Here is a 14,272-nt window from a genome sequence, read left to right as displayed (position 1 = left end):
CCTTGTACCTGCACCGGGTGGTGAGTCAGAGCCAGGCGTCCCAGCGGACATCCCCTTAGGGCCAAAGGAGGAGTTTGACTGAGATAACAATAAAAAGATGGAGAAACCCAGGTCAGAGATGAATCCAGGCCTCTCGGGGGGTTTGCAAAATAGCTGGAAATCTCACAAGGCCACGCTGCGTCTCATGAGATTTCTGATACTTCCCACTTCTGGCTAGGCCAGAAATACCACAAGAACAACGCTGCGTCATCATTCTTGGCGCTGGCTTTGCTCTTCCCATGCTCCCGGTAGGGATTATCCTGCCAAACATCCTCCAGACTATGGATCTGCCAGCGCTGGCTGTAGCTCCCAAGGCAGCACCGCTGAACGGCACCCGGCGCAGACGGCGTCCGGTTCTCCCTATTAAGACCCATGTGTCGAGAAGGAAGATATTTTTGGTCAAGAAATCAAATGACTCATTTGTGGATCCGAAGAACTATTTTGGGACAGAGTGTGCATAGTCCCATGCTGATGCTTGCAGCCGATGGCTTGCTGGGGATCTTAAACTACACCAGGTAGGTGGGTGCAGAAGGGACGTTGCACCCCCGGCCTCCCGGAGCTCCCTGGATTACGAACCCCAGAGACTGCCGGTGGCCAGGGATGTTGTGCAATCCCACTGTACACGTTTCAGTTCGGTCCTTACCCTTTCCGCCCTCCGGCCGGGTTTGTTATACAGAGGAAGCTTGTTAGGAGCCTCGACAAACAGACAGGAAACCGAGTCTTTCACTGTGCATAGACATTGTCTGCCTGGGGCTAATTTTGAACAGAAAAAGACCTTATTTATTTCTTTTATTTATAAATCCTGAGCCTTGGCGCTTTGAAGACAAGCACACACTCTTGTTGGGCTAGGAAGTGTGCAGGAGAGGGCAAGGGGAAGAGCAGCCGTCGCGGCACGGAGTGGTTGTACAAAAGCTTGGCACCGGCGTGCACGGCGGGGTCATGGTAGGCTCAGATGCCGCGTGATACGGCATGGGGTGATGTCCATGGGGTAATCACCGGCAGAGACAGTGCAAACACCGGGGCTCAGGCTGGGCAGCTCTGGCTGACCAGTCTTGGGGTGGAGACTCCACCAAAAACCTCATGGGCATCCCTTGGGTCGATGACAATGAAGGTGGGGCTGGGCTGCAACCCACATCACCCGGTGGGGGCTGAAGTCCCAGGCAGCTCCATGGAGGTTTGGGTGACAGGGAAGCAGCGTTGGTGAGGTCAGCTGGCCACCGCCCAGGTCCATGCCTGGAGACATCACCACTGGCCTTGGCCACTGCCTCTGGAGAAGCTGCTCAGGTCCCCGACAGCATCAGAGGCAGGGCGAGGGCTGCCTTGCACCCACCCTACAGGCTCCTGGCCCCCACCAGTCCCCAGAGACTCTCGTGAGACCTTCAGGGAAATCAGAGACTCCTTTGGAGACATTTTTTTTTAATTTTCCGTGTACCGGTGGGTATTTCCAGGGCAAGGTAGTGTGATACAGGCAGGCAGATATTAGTCACCGCAGCAGGCTTTAAAAAGTGAAAACACGAAGTTGAAAGCTACCAAACCTGTGGCAACTTCCCAAATCCCACCCAAAAAGTAGCAAAACTCACCTAAAAAAGGCACCAAAAAAGTAAAAGTTCCAGCATTGCTTTTTTTGGGTTTGTTTTCTTTTTGTTGTTGTTGCTGTTGTTTTTGGAGAAACATCACGCTTTATTCCGAGAAAGGGGAAGCATTGGGGCCGTCGGCTCTGCCGGGTTGTGCATCTCCCATGGGTGCCTCCTGGGAGAGCAAAGATGGAGGGTGAGCCCCAGCACCCCAGGTTGCATCAGGGCTTGGGCAACGCAACAGCGATGCTGAGGTTTCTGTGGCAGAGCCAGGAGGTGCAGGATGAGACACGCTGGTGATACCAAAGAGGATAAGCATCCCCTTATCCTCACCCTCTGCCCCATTAGGGCTTTGCACGGATGGATTTGGGCACCGGCCTTCTCCGTCGCTCCCCCTCCTACATAGCCACATCCCACTGGCGAGCTCAGCCTCAGCTGCACCCAAAAAGGCACACCGGCCATAGCGGCTCTTTTCTTTATTTAACCCTCCTCGACCCCAGGATCGAGGAGCCACTTCCACATTTTCCCCCTGGCCACGGCCAAAAAGCCCTGGAGCCGTTTCTCCTCCTCCTGCCTGGTTGGTCTCGCTTGCAGATGCTCAAACCACACACGCCTTCGCCCAGCCTGGCCCACTGCAGATGGACACAGCTAAAAATACCTAAAAATACCGCCCGGCCACAGGCGTCCTGCAAGGGTCTCACAGCCAGAGCAGCTGGGACCGAGAAGACGGGCTAAAAATAGGGGTGTGGTGCGAGTTTCAGAAGATCCCAAAACATAAGGTGAAACTCAGTCCGGGTTAACGGAAGAGCTGAGCATGTTGAAGGGCTTATTTCTGCTTGAGGAGGCTCAGCAGGAGAAATGTGGGAGCCTGGTAGCTCTTGTGTGTGGATTTAGTGGGGCATCACCATCACCTCCATGCATCGCCATTGTTTGCTCTTTGGGGTCACTACCAAGGGGCCGCCTTCTTGGGGACCAGAGGTGCTAAAGCCATGCCGTACCCACAAATCTCCTGTTGGGGATGAAAACCTGGGGTTTTGCCCCTTGCCTCATGTAGCAGGTCTGGGCTTGCATCCAGCCCAGCATCACCCTGCAGTTCCACGCACGCCTGATAGCATCCGTGCAAATTGGCTGAGCCCCTTCCTGCCCGCGAGGCTGCTCAAGCCCTCCAGCCTTTTAGAAGGACGGCAACCGGGGCAGGAGGAAATCTCTCTCTGATGTTTCTAGACCTGAACCATGAGCTAGTGCCATGCCTGAAGGTATGCGGTCCTGTCCGGGTCCCCTCAAACCCGCTCAGGGGAGCCCATTGCGGCCCCGGCCCCCACACCTTGCACAACCCGCCCGTCCTTCTCCTTCCTTGCGCTGGGTGAAATCAGAGCTGTTATTTCAAAGAGCAGCTTGTGATTTATCACTGTAATCTCAACCACAAGTTGAGCTGGCAGTAGTTAGGGGAGCCACGAGGAATAAGAGAAGGGTTAGCTATTAATTTCTGCATCCTCTATGCTCTTGAGGTTTTTATTTCTTCAATACAAGAGCAAGGAAATATGGGTTTCTGCTGAGTAAAGAGGAGAGAATTAAAAGGAAAAAAAATTGCCCGGGATTTGTGCTGAAGTAGCTCATGTTGGGCTGTTTCTTTGCATTCTGTCAAAAAAAAGAGAGCAGTTTTCTGAACTTTGAAAGCCGAGGTCATTGCAGAAACCAGAGGCACCAGTCCTTTCTCAGCAGGGGCAACACCCTGGGAAGGAGAGTGGGGTTGTGCTGGCAGGTCCATGAGCAGAATTGAGTGGGGTTTCTCCTCTCTTTCCCCCTTTCTGCTTCTCCATAAGTCACTTTTACGGCTCTCGGCAGCCGTTCTGGAAAGCGCAGCTTTGCACCGATGTTAATGAGTCTTTAAATCAAAGGGGCAGCTGAAGGGTTGTGTTGGCCAAATCAAACGTTGCGTCTCCTTCCAGAGAGGGCTGGGCTGGGGATGCACAGCCCGGGGTGTCAGAGGTGCAGAAAACTTCCAAACATTGGCTGCCTGTGAAGTAACAGCATTTTAATCTTTATTATTTGATTTTTTTCTTATTTTGATCTTTATTTATATATGATTCTACAAGTTATTTAAGGCTTTAAATTCTATTTTCCCCAGCTTTGCGTTGCTTTGAAGGGACCCGGAAACATATTTTTTGCTAAATATCAGCGAGATGCACACTATCTCATGTAATTTCAGACTCTGGAGATCTAACAAACCCCTCAAATTTCCCAAATTTCACAACACTGGAGCATGGTAGAGCCCTTTGCATCCAGTACTCTGAGCTCCTGATGTGCTCAGAAGAAACCTGTCAGTTTTTCACTTCTTTTCCTTGTCTTACAGAAGAAAAGGCTATTTTCCAGTCCTGCTACAGACCACGGAGGAGTCAGACAGCATTTTAACCCAGTCTGAGGAAATGACAAAGCATTAACTCCCCTGCAAGGTACTGGAATAGTTTTCATTAAATACAATCTTTGCAAGAACCCCGCAGTTATTTTCCAAGCCAAAAAAAAAAAAAAAAAAGCAACCTGTTCTTTCTTGGCCTTTCTGGTTTGCTAATCCACTTTGACATTTATTAGCAATTATTTATTTCCTTCCCCGTTGGCTGTTTATGGTGCAATTTTTCAACAAAATGGGCATTACTCAATAATAACCTCTGCAAAAAGGCAATTAGGAAATGTGAAGAAGTGTGTTGCAGGGATGGCTTACAGAGATTGTGGGCCTTTTCTCATGTACAAAATCTCATTTTCTGGCTCAGATGGAGCCAAAGATGCTGCTCTGGGCAGCAGACCCCTGCAGGGCTCCGGGACTGGAGCACCGCAGCCTTCACCCCATCCTTTCTGCGAAGGACCCAGGGGCTTGGTCCTGCTATTTGCAGCCTTTGCAAGGAGCAGCAAGCTGAGAAATACATATTTAGGAAGACCTGCTTTCTCTGTCTCCTGGGTAATAATTTTCTTTCTTCCCTTTGGGTTTTGGTGATGAGGAAGATCTGTAAGAAAACAGGATTCTTGTTCCTTAATGAAAACGCTCAGCGCTGAAAGACTCCCACGAGTTCCCATAAAGCCACAAGGTAGTGCAAAACCAAAAAAGAAAAAAAAAAAAAAAAATAGCTCAACCTTTCAGTACAGCATCTCAGGAGTGTTTCCCCATTCCCCCACTCCGTGGAGAGAGCTCTGCATTGGCCGCCCACCATGCAAAATCCCCCCCGGAGTGGCGGCTTTCCCAAGAAAGGGCTTCACCACAGCTTCTTGCGTGCGAGAAGCCACAGTGGGGAGAAAGAAAAAGCTTTGCCTGGAAATAACTCTTCTTTTGTAAGAAAATAAAGCCCTTTTCTAGCTACACTTGCATGCAGCACCTTGTACTGAGCACCCTGCGTCCTACCTGGTGGGTGCTGATGGGGAGTTGGGGCATGATGTTGGGTGCTGAGGGGGGTGGTTTGGGCATGATATTGGCCCCTTTCTCATCCCACCCAGCTGGGGATTAACTGCAAAAACCATCCCAGAAATCGCCGGGGCTGGGTGATGGCAGGAAACACGCTAGAGAGGGGTGAGAGAACAGCGGGTGCTGCTCGAAGGCGGGGGACAGCCCAGTCCTGGTTCTGCTTGGCTGGAGCTATCACCTAAAATAATCAGCCTCGCTGCAGTATTTTTTCTGGTTATGGCAACTTAATTTTCATTTTCCGACCGGTTTCCTGGCCGGGACACAGGCAAGGTCTGGTTCAGGGGGCAGGCGGTGGTGAGGGTGTGGGGTTATTTGGCACCGAGTGCCGCTGAGCTGTGATTTGGGTTGGCTTTGCCAGGTCTTTTCACCTCACCCATGGCACCGGGGAGGGCAGCGCGAGAACACGGTGCAGGGGCAGATGCAGCCAGAGGAGCATCGGGAGACGTGCTGCTCCCTGATGCAGGGTGCGGGGCTGCGGTAGGCTGTAAATCCCATGGACGGTGTGAGGTCCCTGCCAGGGTGTCCATCTGTCTATCCACAGCGGCTCCCCGATGCTGCATCCTGACACAGTTCCTAGCAGAGCCAGCCCGGGGCCAAAGCTGGGCACTGTTATATCCTCTCTGCCCCCGGCTCTGGCAGACCCATAAAGATCGGAGATTGAACATCACGCTGCTCGCTCAGCGACGGTCATTTTGCACCGTCGCGGTCTGTCTGTTGGTCTTGCCGTTGGACCTGGACTGCTCGCAGGGCGGTCATATATCCAGCAACAGCACGGTATCAATTATATAATAAACCCCCCTTTAGGCTACGATAAGCTTGTTAAATCATCTGTCCTCTAATAGGCAATATACATAAACCTTCCGTAGACACCAAATGCTCCTTGAGACAAGATTAAGCTCACCAATAACAAATCCAGCAGAGTCTCATCTATTTACACGAACCATTAAGGCATATGGGCAATCCGCCGCGCGTTTCTTTACGTCTGCCATGAATCGCGTATTCCCCGGTGCTATGCACTTCCCGAGCCAAACCACTCCCTCCGCTTATATTCAATATTTCCTCTGCACTTCAAGGGGCTGAAAACATTCCTCTTTGTGGATTCTTTTAAAGTCCACCCCCAAAACAACCCTCTGGGTCATTTAAAGTGTGAATGTTTGTATCGAGGATCCTATAGGGAGCCTGGGAATTATTTTACTGCTACCAACTTTTCTCATGTCTTATCAAAATTCAAATATCCTAATCCCAGTGTTACTAAAATACAGAGCTAAGATAAGAGTGGCTTGTTCAGTGTATGGATTTCTTTTTAGCCGCTTATTCTTAGTAGCTGCCATTGAAAAACACGCTTTTATGTTTGTAATAAATGTAACAGCGTGGCTCGCAAAAAGGAAAGATGACTTCTAAGCAAGCAAAGGCAATCCCTGAAATTAGGAGTTTTCAGATCCTTCTGGAAAATGTATATGAGGATGATGGGGGAAAATCTCTCACTAGAAATAACAACTGCAGCCTGGAAAGTGAACAGTGGAAATACACTTACATAGGAACAGGAAGAATCCACAGTCATTGAAAACCATTGCAGTCAGTGTTAATTAGGGCTGATTGACTAAAACCAGAGTCCGACGTGAGCTCGGCTCTGCTTGCAGGGCGGCTCGGAGCCCATACTGAGTCACTGTGAAAACCACATGCTAAGTTGTTAGAGGAAAAAAATTATATATATATATATGAGCAGGTGGGATTTTCCATGGCCCTGAGTGATGGAGGAGCCCGGCATCGGGCATCAGCCACAATTAACCGAGATGGTGCCGCCTGCTCCTCAGCACCAGCCCCGTTTTGCAGCCCGGGAGAGCGATGGTGGATGCTCTCCAGGGTGGGAGTGAGTCGTGGTGGTGGGTTGATGGTTGGACTGATGACCTTAGAGGTCCTTTCAAACCTTAACGATTCCTAGTTTTCACCTTCATTAAAAAATAATCCAGCCACCAAGCCAGGAAACATGAAATTACTACTCTGCCCTTAATTGGTTTAGTGGTGGACTTGGTAGTGTTAGGTTAATGGTTGGACTGGATGATCTTAAAGGGCTTTTCCAACCTAAACAATTTTATGATTCTATGAGACCTTGTGTCCCTGCCAGTGATGTGCATCCCAGGAAATCTGAAGGCAGGACCATGGATGGAGAAGCTGCACTCCCCATGGAGCCCATGTCCTCAAAGATGGAAAACAGGGAAGATGGAAGCCCTCCCCCTCCATCCTGCTGGAGGTAGAGCTCCCGTGGCTGGATCCAGCCTCACCGGCAGTGCACGGATGACAGCCAAGAGCCCTGCCTTGGGGTGCTCTGCTCTCCAGAGAAAGTTTTAGGGCTGTGAAAAACCACTTCCCCAAAATCGTTGTTGCTCTTTCACCATTGGAAGGGCTGGAGGCCCTGCAAAAAATAGACAGGCACACTGTGTGTTACTGGGGGAAAACACGGAGAAAGTGGAGCTGAAGCCTGGAGAAGGAGGGGACTCTCCAGCCTGTGATGCATCTCCACTTGGCTTTTGGGGCATGCTTTCTGCACGCTCAGAGGCTGGAGAGCCTCAAGGGCTCAGTGCAACCCCCATTGGGCAAGGAGGGGTTGGTTCCCTGGGACCCATCTCCCTGCCCCTTGCTCTGAACCCCAAAACTTATGATTTCATGACTTTTCCGTGGTTTTTGTTTGCTGTCATAAATTTGTATGGCTTTGACAACCTTGCTAATGAGATAAGTGCATGATCCTGGCTGGGGCTCGTGATGTCTGCTGCCTTTTGCAGCAAGAGAAGCAGAGCTGGAGCACACGCTGTGTGAGCGCATCTCCGTCACCAGCTCCTATGGCTCAATTTGGAGCCGGGAGATGGAGAAAACAAACACCTACCACTTCTCGTTGCAGTTTTTTTTGTATGGTATGGGGCTGGTTTGGCTCTGTCCCTCCTCCCTGCACACCTCCATCCACTTTGCCACATGGTCCAGCCATAAATGTAATGGCAGGTCAGAGTCTCGCTATTATTCACCATCCTGTTTCTTATATCACTGAGCAAGCTGTTTACTCTTTTGACTCACTGGCTGCTCCCTCCATGGAGGGTTTGCAGCAGGAACTGTGCTGTGAATCAATACAGTTAATTCAGAAACTAGTCGCTGGCATGAATAATTTAAAATATTCTCTGGAGCGGGCTGGTTTGCACCTATGTCTGTAGGGCACAGACTCGGGTCCGTTCTCTGCTTTCAGGGCTTTCATTGCACTGCCAAGTGGATGCTTCCCACTTGGGGATTTTTCCCTTAGAAAAACAGGAGGACAAAAATCCACCCCTTGCTCCTGGAAGCTGGCAGGAGAGGCGAGGGGAATGGGACCCATCGCTGCCCACCAGCGCCGGCAGCCTTAGAGAAAGTGTCTGAGCACACACCCAAGCTCAGCAGCTCTGAACAGAGCGCCGTGGGGAACTGCTGCTGCAGACCCTTCCCAGTGAGCTGCCTAATTGACTGTTTAATGACGTGTTTTACAGCGATGCCTCTAACTGTCCTGGCACTGGCTTTTAAAGCTCTTTGTGCCAGCCTGGCTCTGGGTATGTTCTTGGGAGCAAGGAGGAGGGGACATGGGTGCTGTCCCTCTTGCCCCCAACTTGGTGTCCCCCACAGCAGCGATGTGCTCGCCCTGCAATCCCTGGGGCCAAGAGTGCACAACTCTGGGCAGGCGACCGTGACCAGGTCCAGGCGTGCACTAAAGCAAGGCTACGGCTCGCTTTCCTGGCTGAGACCTTGCAAACCTGGTCCCGTGTATAAATGACGGTTTATTGCATCCAAATGATAGAGAGTTTGGATTCAGGCCACGATGCAGCAGATAAAGCTAAAGGAGACCCAGCAGCTGGGTGAGCAAGCTTCACCTTTATACATGACCCTGCCCTTCATGGCAAGCGTGCCAAGGGATGCCCTCTTGAAAGGAGATCCCTTTTCTCCGCCTGTGCACAACTTTTTGGGGTCCTGGAGCTGGAGTCGCTTCCTGGCACAGCTGCCAAGGTAGCTGGTAGAGGAACAGAGAGCGCTTCATATTTAGGAAGTCAAAGGAGGACCGAGTTCCCTAAAGGGATGGACCGAGAGCGAGAAGGATGGCAACTAGGCAAAAGCATGCAGCTGCTGGAGCCAGAGGAACCTTTGTCCCTGCTGTCCCCGCTGTCCCCCAGCATGGGGAGGGCACCCGGAGCTCCCGGCGCCCGGCTTTGCTGCGTCCAGGTCACACCGAGCCACATGATCTGCGGGGTCGGAGCAGCAACAACAACAGGAACAATCTGTGGGAGAGGAACTTAGGATGAGCCCAACTTCTCTAAAAGTATAAAAAGACCCCGGGGGCCGCAAAAGGCATCAACTTGCACGTCCTCTCCTCCCGCCGCCGCTGCCGCCTCGCAGCCCTGACGGTTGGAAGCCGGCGTTGTCCTGGCGTTGTGCAATACCATTTCTGTGCGCTTAGCATTGGCTCGCCCCGCCGCTCGCCTGCCCTCCCAGAAAAGGAAACGCAACCCCACCGATGCGTGAAGGTCCTTCGCAAGAGAGCAAACGGCTCCGCTCAGCCTCCGTCCTGCTCGGGGGCTTCACCCAGGTGATGCTCCCAAGGAAGGAGTGAGTGAGCCTGCAAAAACCCACCCTGAATCCCATTAAAGAGCATCAGGGAAGGGAATTGTAAGGGTTATCTCTGCTTCCTATCAAAGGATGCTCACGCAGCTCAAAACAGGAGCAGGGTCAATTAATTCAAAGTCAAACAGATTTTCAGCATCTTGCCAGATGCTTAGTCATTCACTAAGCACAGCTACACTGAGGCGCGTGTCAGTTTTGGGGGTCCTATTCCCATCAATTTCTTCTTTTTCCCCGGGTTTATTGGTGTTTCCACTTGCTGACCCGAGCCAGCCGGGGGGACACGTGTCCCTGGTGCACCCTGCTTTCGCAGCAGATCTCTGCATACACCCTGAAGTAAGGCACTTGGACAAGGAAATTTTAAAGCCTATTTTTGGCTTGAGGAAACGCTAGCTCTGTCTGAAACCTTCCAAATGGCAGAAAAAGACTGACTGAAAATGAAGGTGAAGCTTGTCGGGTGGCCCTGCTCGGGACCAGCTGATAGACAGGCACATCTTGCACACAAGCCTATTGCGGAGCCAGACCTGGTGGCACTCTCCAGGAGATGGGTCAGATGCTGTGACTACCGGGCACATCTAAAGATGCTTGTGAGTTTTTTTCTTATGGTTATTAGCTAAAAAAAAAAAATATCATCCCATGTAGAAAACCTTGCTTCAATCGTATCCTTTGGCCACCAGGTCTGCAAGGCTGTGACAGAAACCATGCAGTGGTGTGACATTTTCTCCTAGCCTGGAGGAAAACATTTTGCTGATTGGAGAGAGCGGAATAACAGAGGGAAAATTGGTCTTAAATTTGAGGTACTTCTGGCTGCTAGACAATTGATCTTTACTATCAAGGCAAACTGATGAGACCAGGGAGGAGGAAAACTCCAACATGATGAGATTTAAAACTGTAGCCCACGGTGACTCGCAAAGCAGCTGTGGCTTATGTGATTCAACACTTTTTCTAGTGAGTCACTTAAATGAACCAGGAGCTGAGATTCCAGGAATTTTTGTTTTTTTAATTTGTAGGCGAGGAGGAAGAAACAGACAGAGACGCTGCTTCTGAACTAAAAATACTATTTAGAGAAGGACATCTGCAGTGCAGCTTTGACAGTGAAGGTCCTCAGCATTTGGGCTGTTCTCCTTCAAATGTCACCTCCTGACGTTGGGAGAGGTACAAAGACTGGAAAGGAAAGTGAAAGATTGCAGCCATCCCCTTCTTCCTTTAGAAATACTTGCTCACTTGGAGGGATTGCAATGAAATGGAAAGGAAATCTCATTTTCAACCTGCAGTGCAGGGATGGGGACACCCCCAAGCTGGCCTTCCCAGTTTGAGGTCCCTGTGTGGTGGATGTGGACTGGTCCCAGCTGCTGGAAGCCTTTTGGGGACGTGGGTGTTGCTGAGAAGTCTGACAAGCCATGCATAAAACTTCTGGGAGAGTATTTGTGAAAGCCAAGAACATTCTGCCCCCCCAGCATCGAATAAGTGACCTTTGTCTTGTCTTTTTATTTTCACTTTCGAGCTCTTGCCTTGCAGAGGTCAAGAAGTTTAAAAAACTTGGCAGAATTAAAGAGGCGGGATTAATCCTCTCAGTTATTTTATCTTTCTGGCTACCATATCATATTGCTTTTGCTAGGGTCAGTCATTCTGGGAAAAAAAAAAAAAAAAAAAAAAAAAAAGTACCAAAATGCCACAAGTTAGACCCCAGAGAACCCAGGAAACTTGTGTTAAAATGCACAATCTTTGTAAAAATACCCTTTTGCATCTTTGTGTCTCCATTCGGAGACACTTTGCAGTTCTTGTTTTTCAAAAAAAGGAAGAACGATTCTGATGTAACGACAGGACTCCGGGAGCTGGAGATTTATGGGGAAAAAAAAATAACAAGTATTGTACAACTTGTGATAAAGCGGTGAAAAACCACCTGTGTTTCCCTGTGGTCTTGTTAAAACATCTCTGCAATAAGGTACCATCACTTTGCTTCTTGACTATGGTTTGGTTTATACGATTATATCCATTCATCTGGGGCCAGGAGTGTGCAAGTCAGGCCATAAACCTCCATCAGCTATAGCGTGTTGCTGTTATTTAACCCCTGATTATTTAACCCCTATGGTAGGATGTGGTATCTCTTATCAAAGCTCAGCGCGATCATCACCTCCCCTGTGCATTACAGCAGCAAATCCCCAATCTGGAGTTAAACATTAATGATCTGTCACGATGCTGGATTACCAGAAATCTGTTGAGCTAAGGTCATCCTTAGGGGTGAATGATGAGGTTTATTTTAAATATCCCCGGAATATGCTTGGTCAAGGCTTGGAGGGAAGACTCATGAGGGCGTCAGCAGTCCCTAGCGTGGTTGAGGTCTCTCTCGGCTAACGTCAAGACTTCAGCAGACTTCTTGCTTTGGTCTTGTGGTCCAGCGGCTGCTTCCCTCCAGATGCTTAAAGGAAAAAAGCAAGAAAAGCGTGGGGGGGGAAGGCTCGGTTTCTGAAAGCCCTTTCAGCGCTCCTTTCATTACTGTTAATGGGATGGCACATGGTATTCTTGTCATTCACGTGAACCTCTTCAGATGGTGGCTTCAGCTGAAGGGGCATGTGGCAGTCAGCTCCCCGGTCTAATTACCTCTGCCAAGTGAAAGCGCTGCCCTTTGGCAGGCGTTTAATTTCCCATCTATTCCTTTCATCTAATGGTTCCTTGCACTTGGAGTACAGACCATGAGAACAGCTCTTAATCTACCTCCTGCCTCCCACCAATTATTTAATACCTGTTATTCCTTCTCATTTGTCTTTCTAACTACCCTAATTTTTCCAGTCTCTCTCATCAGCATTTTCCCAAACTCTTTATTGTTTTCTGATTGCTGTAATTCTGCAATATCTAAAGCACAGCTCCCCAGAGGAAGAGGCTCATGAATTTATACAGTGACATTACACAGGCTTTTCAGATGAGTCTTGGGGCTGGTTCGGATGCCCAGAAATGCTCCTTCTGTTCCTACCTCTCCTGTCACTGCTCCCTTTAATGAGCAGATAGGCAGAAATTAGAAAGTAGAAACTGCACAAGTGATTTGCTCTGGAATCTTGGTATAAAGAGGCATGACAGTCTGGGTCAAAGTTTTTGCAGACTAAATGCTTGGTCTTCTCCTTCTTTCCCCACTCTCTACACCTCTGACTCGGCAGGGCATTTCTCTCTTCATTTGTCAAGACAAGAGTTTCAGCCTGGGAGGAAATTTTCCCCATGGTACTAATTTCTTCTTCTTCTTGCAACTGAAGCACATTTGAGAATTTGTTCCTGAAACTTCCCATGTTCTAATTTTACATGATGGGGCTGTCAGAAGCAGTGCACGAGAGAAATGAGATCTCCTCCATAGCTTTGGGGTGACTGTGCTACCTTAGAAGGGGCGATGAAACTCAGAGGTTGTTCCCCTGATCATTAATACCAAATTTCTTACCTCAGCTCCAGGGGTTTTACGTGACAAAGACTCAACCTGGGCCCAACATGACATTGGTTAAATCTTTAAGCAACACCACCTCTTTTTTTCTCGCTTGGCACAGGAATCTGCCTTCTAACCAAATACTTGAATGCGCTCATGTCAGGAGAGAAGTCTTAAATATGATCAGTATGAGGAAATACATTGGGGTGCTGGGAATAAACATGTCCTCTTGGAGCTTATTTGTCTTACAGGGCTGCTCCACACTAAGGATTGGGTGAGACAGGAGCCAAAAGTTGCTCTAAGATTGCTTCAAGCAATCTTTTTTTTCCTCTTCCAGTAATCTGTTTCTCTTTCTGTCTGAGAATGGAATTAAGAGTCACAAATTACGACAAGAGATTCCACTTGTGAAACATTCTGCACTTTTTGAAGGGCAAGAGCACACAGCTGCATGGTAAGTACCAGTGGGTGGATTGAGATGTGTGCACCCACGTCGGGATCGGGGTGAGGGTCAGAGCTCTGGTGGACTTGCACTGATCAGAGATCAGGGTTTGGGTCCCTGATTCTTCACAACCGCTTCTACTAGTTCATCCTGCTTGGAAAGACCTGATAATTGCAAATCCTGTCGCTGGTGAGAACAAATGCTAGTGCTCTCTAAAGGTCCCCCAGGAAGGATGCTCAAGGTCGGAGTGGGAAAGTGGTTTTCTTTATGGCTCGTTAGTTGTCTACCTTATCTGCCTCCTCTCAAGTGCAGGATAAGATGAACGAAGACTAATGTGTGATTACTTGGTTGGGAACCAGGAGGGGCTCAGAAAAAAACATCTCAAGATCCAAACACTCCAATTCTGGAAAGGTTTGTGTTGGCACCAGGTGGTGGGGTTTGACCTCTGTTGTATGTCAGCCAGGACCTGCAGTGTGAATCTGCAAATGAACCTTGTCCTTCAGATCAGGGTTTGACCATGTTTGTAAGTGGTGGAAACCATCAAGCTGCTGTATCAGGGACTTGGATTTTAAAGGTCCATGGAGGAGCTCGTTGTGGGCTTGAGGTGTTGCAGTCCCAAGGGCTTTGAGGCTGAGGTCTGCAAATGCCATCTACTACCCACAAACAGAAATCAGTGTCTACCTGCTCCCATGATTACGGGTGGGAGGAGGAAGATGTTTCCTCAATTGGACTGAGGT

Source organism: Pelecanus crispus, chromosome 8, assembly GCF_030463565.1.
Source record: "Pelecanus crispus isolate bPelCri1 chromosome 8, bPelCri1.pri, whole genome shotgun sequence".
In the NCBI taxonomy this organism is placed as follows: Eukaryota; Metazoa; Chordata; class Aves; order Pelecaniformes; family Pelecanidae; genus Pelecanus; species Pelecanus crispus.
Note: the sequence above shows the minus strand (reverse complement) of the source record.